Source organism: Coenobita brevimanus, chromosome 84, assembly GCF_032717465.1.
Source record: "Coenobita brevimanus isolate Jiangsu-jjx chromosome 84, ASM3271746v2, whole genome shotgun sequence".
Classification (NCBI taxonomy): Eukaryota; Metazoa; Arthropoda; class Malacostraca; order Decapoda; family Coenobitidae; genus Coenobita; species Coenobita brevimanus.
The window spans coordinates 21,739,636-21,750,324 of NC_137037.1; positions in this window are offsets into that span (position 1 = coordinate 21,739,636).

Sequence of the window (10,689 nt, forward strand, 5' to 3'; positions counted from 1 at the left end):
AGATGATTTACTTAGGCTTTTCTTATAAGCTTTTCTAATACCTTGCTTACGACACTGGTTAGTGATACTGGTCGGTAGTTGAGTGGATTTTGTCTACTCCCTTTCTTATATAAGAGAACAATGTTTGCTTTTACCTTGTCTCAAGGATTTCTTGAAAATTAAAGATAATGGTTTACTTAACCCCTTTGCACATTCATGTAGCACCCAACATGAAATTTCATCAGGACTATTTGCTTTTCCTTTGTCTAATTTACTTAATTCCTCCTGTATTACATTTTCTGAGATTTGTATATCTGGTAGTATATGTGGGCATGCATGTTCCACATAGTCCCTCTTAAAATTTTTTTCTTCTGTAAAAACTGATTGGAAATTCTTATTTAGTGCTTCACAAATATCCTTCTCTTGTGCATAGGTGATTCCCTCGTCCGTAATGGATTGTATTTAATCTTTTACTTTGGTTTGCTTCTAATATAACTGTAAAATAGCTTCGGCTGATCACTGCTTTTATTTATATCCTCCTCAAACTGTTTTTGGGCTTCCCTCCTTATTCTTGTATACTTGTTTCTTGCCTGTTTATAGTTATATGCCCTTTCATTATTGTGTATCTATTCCACAACAAATCTCTTTTTTCTTTTGATTTTTTATATTCTGTACTGAACCATTTCTTTATTTTCTTTTATGCTTATTTGTGCTGTGGGATGTACTTCTGGACTCTTATTTCATAAAGTTCACAGAATTTTTTATATATAGTATTTATCTTGTCCTCTAAGCTTCTTTTCCCAATCAATTTCTGAGAAATACTTCTTTTGCCGAATGGAGGGTGATATAATAAATTGTCAGTATCGTTTTCTTGCCTAGTAAATATAAGATCTAGCATTGAGGGTACATCGAGTCCTCTTTTTCTGGTGCTTTTCCTTACATGTTGCGTTAGGAAAAACTCCTGCACGAGATCCAGGAGCTTTCTTGGCTTATTATATCTAGAGTATTCCAATTTATAGTTGTATTAAAATCTACAGTTAGTATAATTCTTCCCGATTTCTCTTCCATTCTATGTGGTAATACTCTTAAACTCTGAACTGTACTCTCTGCCAGGTCCTCATTCGCCTCTTTCGCATGTGTTTGATCTTGGTGGCATGTACAAATTGGCTACAATTACTTTCCCTTCAGGTGGATTGATCTCTACTGCAGTCAGTTCTACTTGTAAGGGTATATCTAGTTCTATTTCTTTGACTCTTAGATTTTTCTTAGTTAATATTATAATTCCTCCTCCTTTTTTTAAGTTCCTATCTCTTCTCTATATATTGTCTTCCTTTAAGTTTAGGATGTCATTTGATATCCTTGGTGTTAATTTTGTTTCAGTTAGGCATATTATATGTGGTTCATTTTCTCTGATATAATCATTCATCTCAAATAATTTAGATACCATTCCATCCATATTTGAGTACATCAACTTAAACATCTTGTTTATATACTTATCATGACTTGGTTCTACTATCTTCCTCCTTTTTATTCCCTCCTGTTTATGTACCACTTTCGTACCTGCAATCCAAATATTTTGTAAAAAAAAAAAAATGTATTCTTCTCCTCCTCTGATCTTCCCTCATTTTTTGTTTTTGCTTCCTCCCTCTTCTCTTTCAGTAATTCCAGTTCCTCTTCTGTTAGGCATCTTTTTATCCATATATTTTTGAACTTCTCTTTTTCCATAAGATTCTTTGCATTTTTAAGTATCTCCTCCACAGTGTTTACACTCTGGAAGGTTACCTTAGGGGGTCTTGACTTGTTTCTCTCATATTTCCCTAACATTTTGTGTTCCTCTATGTCTTTACTACAGATTTCCTCTGATACGTCTTTCAATATGCTCGTTACATATGCCATCTCCTTTTTGTCTCTTGAGATCTTGTTTCTTACTTCTTCCTCTTCTATACCAGTGATTATTATAGATTTGTTGATATCTGTTGAATCTCTGACTAATTTACGATTGTTTTGGATTATTCTTTTCACTTCCTTTTTAATGCTTTTTTCTTCCACTCTTGTTTCTAAGTCTTTCTTCACTTTCACCATTTCAGCATATGTGGTTTCCACATCATTTTTGTAGCTTTGCACAGTTTCATTCACCAGTATTATCTTCTCCTCAATATCACTGCTCTGATCTGTCAGACTGCTTACTTGCCTAAATGTCTCATTTTTGAACTCTTCCATAATACTCTCGTGGTTGACTACTGTACTTGCCATTCCAATAATTTTTCTCCTAAGTGAACCCACTTCTACTGTCAGTTCATCTATGGTTGTGTCTTTCTTGTGTGTGTGTGTGTGTGTGTGTGTGTGTGTGTGTGTGTGTGTGTGTGTGTGTGTGTGTGTGTGTGTGTGTGTTTGTTTGTGTGTGTAAGTTATGTTTGCTAAGCTTGGTGGTCGAGTGGGTGTTGTAGCTGGGACACTGATGGGGTAAGGAGTGTTAAGCAAGGTGGATGAGGTCGGTGGGTGAGTGAGTCAAGGCGGGCGTTTCTCTTTTCTTTTCTTCCCTTTTTTAATGCTTCTGACTTTGGGTAGTATTTGCTTTAATAACCCGTTCCTTGAGGATGGGTGGAATGGAGTGGGTAGCGTGATTGCGGTAGGTGTTTGGCCAGGGTGAATGGGATGGGTAGTGTTGGTGAGTGGGCACGGTGTATGGGTGTGTGGAGTGAATGGGTAGATGGGCTTGGTGGGTCAGTAGGTAGGTGGATTGGCGAGCAGGATGTGTTTGTTGGTTAGTGAATGGGCGGGCAGGGAGGGTGGGCTGGTGGGCAGGATGAGTAAGGTGGCTGTGAGGGTAGGTAGGTTGAGCGGGGCAGCGGGTGGGTGGGGTTAAGGGTAGGGAGGAGGGAGGAGTTGGCAGAGAGGTTTGGTGGGGTGAGCTGGGTAGTGATTGGTTGGGGTGAGTGGGTATGGAAAGGTGTAAGTGGGTGGAGAGATGGGTATTTGGGTGGGTGTGTAGGTGAGGCTGACTGGGTGGATTGACCTGTGCATGGGTAGGTGCGTGTGTCTGTGGGTGGGAAAGTGGGAGAGGCGAGGTGGAAGGGGTTGAGTTGGGTGGTTGCTTGGGTGGATGCACAGTGTAGGAGGGCAGCCAGGGTGGGTGGGGGAGGGGGCAGTGGGTCAGTGGGGTGAGGAGGTCCGTGACAGGAATAGGTTTATGTGGGAAATATGGGTATGGAGAGTTTTGTTCCTGGGAAAATTGTCCTAAACAGAAAAATATGTCCAGTGAGTGAAAATAGCTCCATGGGAGCAAGATAGGCCCATTTGCGTATCTGATATTCCCTTTAGGGAAGAGTATAGGCCTATGACGGATAATAGGTCTCTGAGTTAAATAGGTCTTTTGGATAATACATCCACGATAGAAGCCAGGTATGAACCTGAAATAGATTCAACTGGGAAAAAGGTCCATTTAGGGAGAAGTGGTTAGAGATAATAGGTCCATGGAGGAAGACTGGTATACTGAGAAAATAGACCCATGGGGAAAATGAGCCCGTGGATAAAACAGGTCCACGGGAGAATCGGGTCTATCGGCGGAAATTGGGTTCATTATGGAAAATTTTCACGAGGAATAAGTCCATGGGGAACAATAGGTCCTAGTGGAGAAAAAGGTCCAAGGGGAAATCTCTGTCCATGAGGGAAAATTTTTCAATGTGGGAACCGGTCTGTGGGATAAATAGGTAGGTGGGAGTTGATACGTGTTTTTTTTTTTTTTTGCCAACGATGGTTTTATATGCCAGTTTTTATGAGGCAATCATCATCTACGATTATTACCTCCACCGAGAAGGCTATATTTTACCTCGCATTGGTTTGTTTGTCTGTTCGTCTGTCTGTCTGTTAGCAGGATTACTCAAAAAGTTATGAATGGACAGTGATGAAATTTTGTGGAAGGGTGAGCAATGGGCCAGTGAAAAAATAAAAAAATAAATTTTGGGTAGGATCCGGATCCAGAGTATCCTTCACAATATCTCAAAAAGTTCTCAATTCATTTCAATGAAATTTGGCGGAAATATGAGCCAAGGACCAAGAAGGAATTGATTACTTTTGGGGGTGGATCCGGATGCTATATCCACGGATCCTGTTCAGGAATTACTCAAAAAGTTATGAACGGATTTTGATGAAATTTTGTGGAAGGGTGAGCTATAACTGAGTAACTTTGGGGGCGGATCCGGAGTATCCTGCACATTAACTCCGAAAAGTTCTCAATGAATTTCAATGAAACTTTGCGGGATCATGGACCAAGAAAGAATTGATTAAATTTTGTGGTGGATACGGATAAGGATCCTTTTTAATGGCAATGGCATTGGCGGAGGTATGTGCTCTCTGAGCGCTTGCTAGTTATCTTTTCGAACGATTATGAAGTCTACGCCACCAAAACATTGCTGTCACCTGGCTCCCTTCAACCTCTGTCTCTTCGCCGCACTGTTACATCCTTATCTCTTTTCTATCGCTACTTCAGTGGTCGGTGCTCTCTGAACTATCTACTTGCATCCCTCCACCTCTATGACGGGCGCGCAGCACCCGTCTAGCAACAAACTCTCATCCCTTTTCTGTCCAGCTCTCTAATGCAAGAGTTAACCGTTACTCCCAGTCCTTCATTTATGCAACAGGTCAGCTCTGGATCTGTCTCCCTTTGTCTGTATTTCCTACTTCCTATAATCTCCCGTCTTTCAAACGCAATGTGTCCAGGCATCTCGAAGCGAACGGATATTGAATTTGGCTCTCTTTTGTATTGTTTTTGTTTTTTTCCTGGAAGGAGCGGTTTCCGGGCCCCTGGCCTTTGGTTCCTTCTTTCTTGCGTTAAAAAAATAACTACTGTATATCCCACAGTATCAATATCGTGAAGTAGAATGGGTTATAAGAGTGATTATAGAAGATTTATAATGAAACATATATTGCACATTAAGATCAAGAAGATTAGATACTAGTGATGTCTGGTGCAAAAACACAAAATTTATAAACTTAAAGCGAAGTAGTGTCAGTTGAGGGCTCAGAGGGTGCGAAATACAGTTATGATCAACAGGAGGTGTGTGTGTGTGTGTGTGTGTGTGTGTGTGTGTGTGTTCCACCGAAAGTAAGTAGGCACTTTCTCGGCATGAAGATCTACATGTACAGTGTATGAAGCCTGGAAGAAGTTTAAAAGCAGGATACCTTAATGACTGAATTAAAAAACGTTAGTTGCGATATTGTTGGTGTGAATGAGATGCACAGAAAAGAAGAAAAACAGATTTAGCTGCATGACAGAAACCGTCTATTTTACTAACTGAGGAGGGGAAAATGAAAGAGTTAATGGTGTAGGATTTCTATTTAATCGAGATCTTGCAAAGAATATTACTAAATTTAGCAGTGTATCTGACAAAGGAGGACGGATTGCAATTAATACTATGCAAAAGAAGCACCCTGAAAGAAAAACAAGTGTATGCACAGAATTCTCAAAGCGCAGATGAAGAAACAGAAGCATTCCATGACGACAGTCTCCCAGAAAATGGAAGACAAAAAGACAGATATACTATACTCCTGGGAGACTTCAATGCAAAAGTTGGCAAATCGAAAAATGGAGAAGCATGTATGGGAAAATCTGGAGTGGGAGAAAGGAATGACAGAGGTGGAATGGTCGTAAATTTTCTGCAATGTAACACGAGAATACTGAACACATTCTTTTACAAAAGAACAGGGAGAAAATGGACCTGGATGATTACAAACGGGTGCTTGCCATTAGGATGCTGATACTGGATACATGAAAGTGTTGTGGGCAGTTTGTGCCATAATCCACGTCGTGAGTCCATCACCACCTGCCAGCATCTTTTCTACCTGGTCCAACTGCTATTGTTCTGAAAGAGAATCGCATGCAATGATGATGATGATATGTTTCTGGAACCTGTAACATGTCCTTACTTCGCCATCTGGAACTGAGCTGACAGCTGGGTCTGTCCAGTTACTCAGTGACTGCCTCATGTCATCCTAGTGAGAAAGTCACTCAACCAGGGGGCAGCCATGATTAGAGACCCGATAGAAGGAGTGACTGGAAACCCAATATTTTCACCTGTTCACTGATCGCTCGGCTGACATGGTGACGTTATTGTGCAAATGCCTCATAGCCCAGGTGCTGGCTGACTCCAGATTCGTCAAAAAATATATCTTGTCACCTGCTGTGATAAATGAGTGGTTGATAAATAAAATATTGCTTTAACTGAAGTATACTTTGTTAATGTGAGCTACTGAAGATTTTCGTTTTAATATTCATCTCCACCTATGAATTTTACTTCATAGTACATGTAAACACCCAGATAATTGCTGAATTATATTGCTGACAAATCAATGTGTTAGTTGCCACAAAATAGGGGGTGCTGTGTTCTTTTACTGGCACTTTTTTGCCTTTGTTGTGCTGCATTTGAGTGCAGTAACACTCATGGACCTTCTATGCGGCTTTTCCGACACCCTTGTGATCTACCAAGAAGGAAATTATGGGTCATGAAGGTGAGGGCAAGCTGGTGTGCGAGTGCCGTCGACTTTGCTAGGCAGGTTTAATTAATTTTACATGTATTTGGCCCACATCCACATACGGAGGTATGCCTTGTTAATATACATTGGAAACCACTTTACCACAATTATGGATATCAAGAACAACAACAGTCTTTTAGTTCAACCAAGTCTCTATCAAATTTAAAAATTGTGGGCAAAATAAGTAAACACTGCTGGCATTAGTCGATCTAGTGTCGTTTGGCAACTCATCCCTGATGTTTATATGCACTGAAATTAGCCTAGATGATTTATAGAGAACAATCTCATTTTTATACACCATTATTTATTGGCCCCTAATCGCTGGGTGTCTGTTGGAACTGTCAAAAATTGGTGTCATGGGAGCACCTGGTATCAGTAGGAACCGCACTTCTTTTCCAACCACGGTTTGAAGTGGCCGCCACTTTATCTCGTCAACAAAAGCTCGAGGGAAATTCCCAGCAGCCCACTCAACCATACCTCAGTCATCTCTGTGACTTTTCCAAGTGTAGGACGATCCTTTCCTAACCTTTCCCATTGGATTTCGTTCCCCGCCTCATGTGGACTTCTGCCTCATCCACCGCTGCCAAGCCTCTTTCCAAGGATGCTAGGAAAGGACTCAGTGATGATGCCATAGGGCGTGCTTTGGACACCACTGTATCTAGTTTATCTAGTAATAGATAAATTATCACACTGAGAGCAAAACCATAGTCGGAGCCACAGGCAGATGCACGAACACAGTCTGTTTTTCATGTCGAAAATTAGTCTTGTCCCTCATGTAATTACACATCAATGCAGCGACCTAGAGACCTGGGTATACTTTCATTCGCAAGAAGAGATGGTTAGTAATAATGTCTTTAATTCATTTCCCTTACTGTTACAGTTTCTGAGATTTTAAGGTTAGAATACTTGTAATAAGCATCCACACTGAAAGTGTTAAAAGTGTTCAAGCGAGCGACCGTTCAAGCAAGTCAGGCAGTGCTAAATATTGTCTCATGTGGCTCATCATCTTCCTTTGACTTCCTTACGTGAAAATACTGAAAAGAACTTATTAGATTACACCAAAAATATACCCTCACACTTCCTAAAACCAATACTCCCCTTGTATTAATTTTAAGTCTAGGGCTTGGGACATAGCAGGTTAATAATGACTTTGCTTTTTGCTGACACCCAAAAATTACTTTCAGTAAACCTCTCAGTGCACTCCAATTCGAATCAGAAATCAGAAATTCAGAGTTTCTTTCGTCGATCAGAGTACTGTATTAGTTTGACTTGGATTCAGTCAAAAATTTCCAAAAGAAAAAGCCAAACAAGATATTACTTGTTTTGAAATGGCAAAACCTGGCAACTCTCAGCAATCATCGGAAAACACTGTGGCACTACTCATACAGCCTTAGACCATTACTTCTTGTGCTGTCTGCTGTTACGCTAATCTGCCTTATAAAAAATCGTTTCCTCGATTTACAGAAAAACTATTGGGAATTAGGGGTTGTCTAAGATATGAAAATAGTTGAGGACTTATATGCGATTTCCAAATTACTGTCTATCTTTCTCGAAACTTTAAAATTGACTGAGATACCCTAAAAAGTTCGCTACTGTACTACAGAGTCTTCCTCCTGACCCCTGACCCCATTTCTTGTTGATGCGATAAATCTTTCACTCAGGTATATATGTTGGGGTTCCAAACAGTGACTAAAATTAGTGTTCACACTCGCTTAGCTCGCTTGAACAATAATGCAATGTTTTTGTTTTTTTCCATACTGAAGTGAGGTGCGAGCTGACTTTAGCCTGGCATCCAAGGGTTAAGAAAGCACCATTTGTGCAAACATAGCATAGTAGATGTTAAAAAAATGCACCTTAAAATATGATAAGCAGTTAACCCCTGCTACCCTAATTTTTTTTCAACCCAGTTACTTCCCCTGAGTCATCATTTTTGGACTTAAAAAAAAAAATATTAATTTGTTTTTTGGTCATCAGATTGAGTGTTTCTGAGTTCCAACTCTTCATCACCCTTGTCTTTTTGTAATTTATGTCTCTTGGGTGAATGTGAGGGCGGTGATAAGTTGCCAGCATGGCGGGAGGTAGACAGGCTACAAACAAAAACTGAATTACTAAATATGCAGTGTGCAACTGCGATGTGGCAGGGCTTGGCAACCACTCTGATGGCATACAGGGAGAATTAATGTTCCCATGGAAACTTCTGATGCTTTCTAGTGCCTGAAATTATGGCGCAGAGACCCATAACCTCATATGAGGCAATCTGCGCAGCCAGGGGTGGTCTGCATATTGCCTAATATGAGGCAATAAGCGTGCAGGGGTCAAGTGGTCTGGTGTTATCAAGCAGTGATCACTGATCTTTATATGCACTTGAGTAATCCCCAGCAAACATCCATTCACAGCAACAACATGTCGGCTGTCCAGTCTCTCTGGCTATAGGGGATTCTAGCCATGATATTAGACCAAGAGCATTAAGGATACATCTGGAAAAAAAAAAAATTGAGAAAGCTGAAATTATCAGGAAAGCTACGTAGAAGCCCTCCTAAGTCAAAATCAACAAACATTCTAAACCGTGTGTGACGAAATATTAAAGATGGCCACCACTGATGGAAAGCATATAACTTAATGACTCAACTTTGCATTTGATCATCTAATACCACCTTTTACAGGTTTTAAGGAGCGATAAATCCATTTTTGCTGTTATTCAAAGAATTCAGTGTTACTGATTTGCACAGAGAACGTGCGCCAAATGCAAAAAATAGAAAATCTGTATTGATAATTTTAATGTGAATTTATAACCTAGAGTATACTTCATCAGCTGTTTTAATTTTTCAGGTTGGATACAGACTGAAATTTAGCGGCTGATGTACAGACGTCGGAATAAGTTCATTCCTTTTCAGTGGACTAAGGTGTTTGTAACACTGCTCGATGGAGAGGCATCCCCTCCTCCTCCTTTGCTCATAGTCCCACACTCCCACCCAACACCCCCACTTTTCTCTCCGACCCCATAACCCCACCCGGTATCCTCCATACTCTCGCTCACAGCCAGCTGTAGGGGTTTCTGTAGTTCAAGCACCTCTCTAATTACATGTAGTCCGAACAACTAATAAAGGAATAGTACAGTATATCTCATAAACAAAGTTAGAAAAAGGTTTACTACACTGTGTGTGCGTGTGTGTGTGTTGTGTGTGTGTGTGTGTGTGTGTGTGTGTGTGTGTGTGAGAGAGAGAGAGAGAGAGAGAGAGAGAGAGAGTTAAAAGACAGGGAGTGACAGGTGGAGAGGGAGAGCGAGTGGAAATATGAGAAATGAGAGGACAGTTACAGAGAAAGTAAGAAGGGGAGAGTCAAGGAGAGAACAACGAGGGCTAAGAAAAGAGACAGAGAGTGAGAAGACGAGACAGTGAGAGGTGAAATGAGATACAAGGAGTGTGAAAGGTAAAGGGAAAAGGGAGATATGAATAGAAAGGCCGGGAGACAGGGAAGTAGAGATGAAAAGAGAGACAGCTGAGAGAAAATAGGAATGGAGCAAACATCGAATTATGGATAACAAAAGTAGAAAGTGGGACAGAGCTACGGAACGGAATACTGAGAACGAAAATGTGAAAAATTGGAAAAGGAGGCAAGGTAACAGGGATGAAGAAGAAAGTGTGTTATTCTGGCAAGGACGCAGGGAAAGAACTAAGCAGGATAAGACGGAAATATTGAGGCTGAGTAAGACGAATGTAACGTTCAAGTATAAAGAGAGGGAGAGAAACTGAGAAATTAGAGAAATTTGCGGAGAGAAAATAGAGATGAAGGGTAGGAAGAAAGTCGGTATATTTTTAGGGCAAGAAAGAGGAGGGGGATGTTAAGCAGGGAAGACAAGGGGAGGGAGAGGGAGGGAGGGAGGGAAAGACAGTGGGAAGAGAGAAATGAAAGAAGAGATTTCAGGTGACAGGGAGAGACAGAGAGAGGAGAGAGAAAAAGAGCATGTAGATATTACAGGGGAAAGAAAGCAGTGAAGGAAATGGATTTAGTACAAGTAAAGAAATACAGAGAGAGTAATGGAGAAAAAATGGTAAGACATGTGACACATGAAAAAAGTAAGACAAAGTTGTGACACTGGGAGGGAGAAAGAAAAGATGAGTGAGGTAAGGAGGGAGTGACAGAGGGGGAGAGAGACGAAGGAAAGGAAAGAGAGAGGGA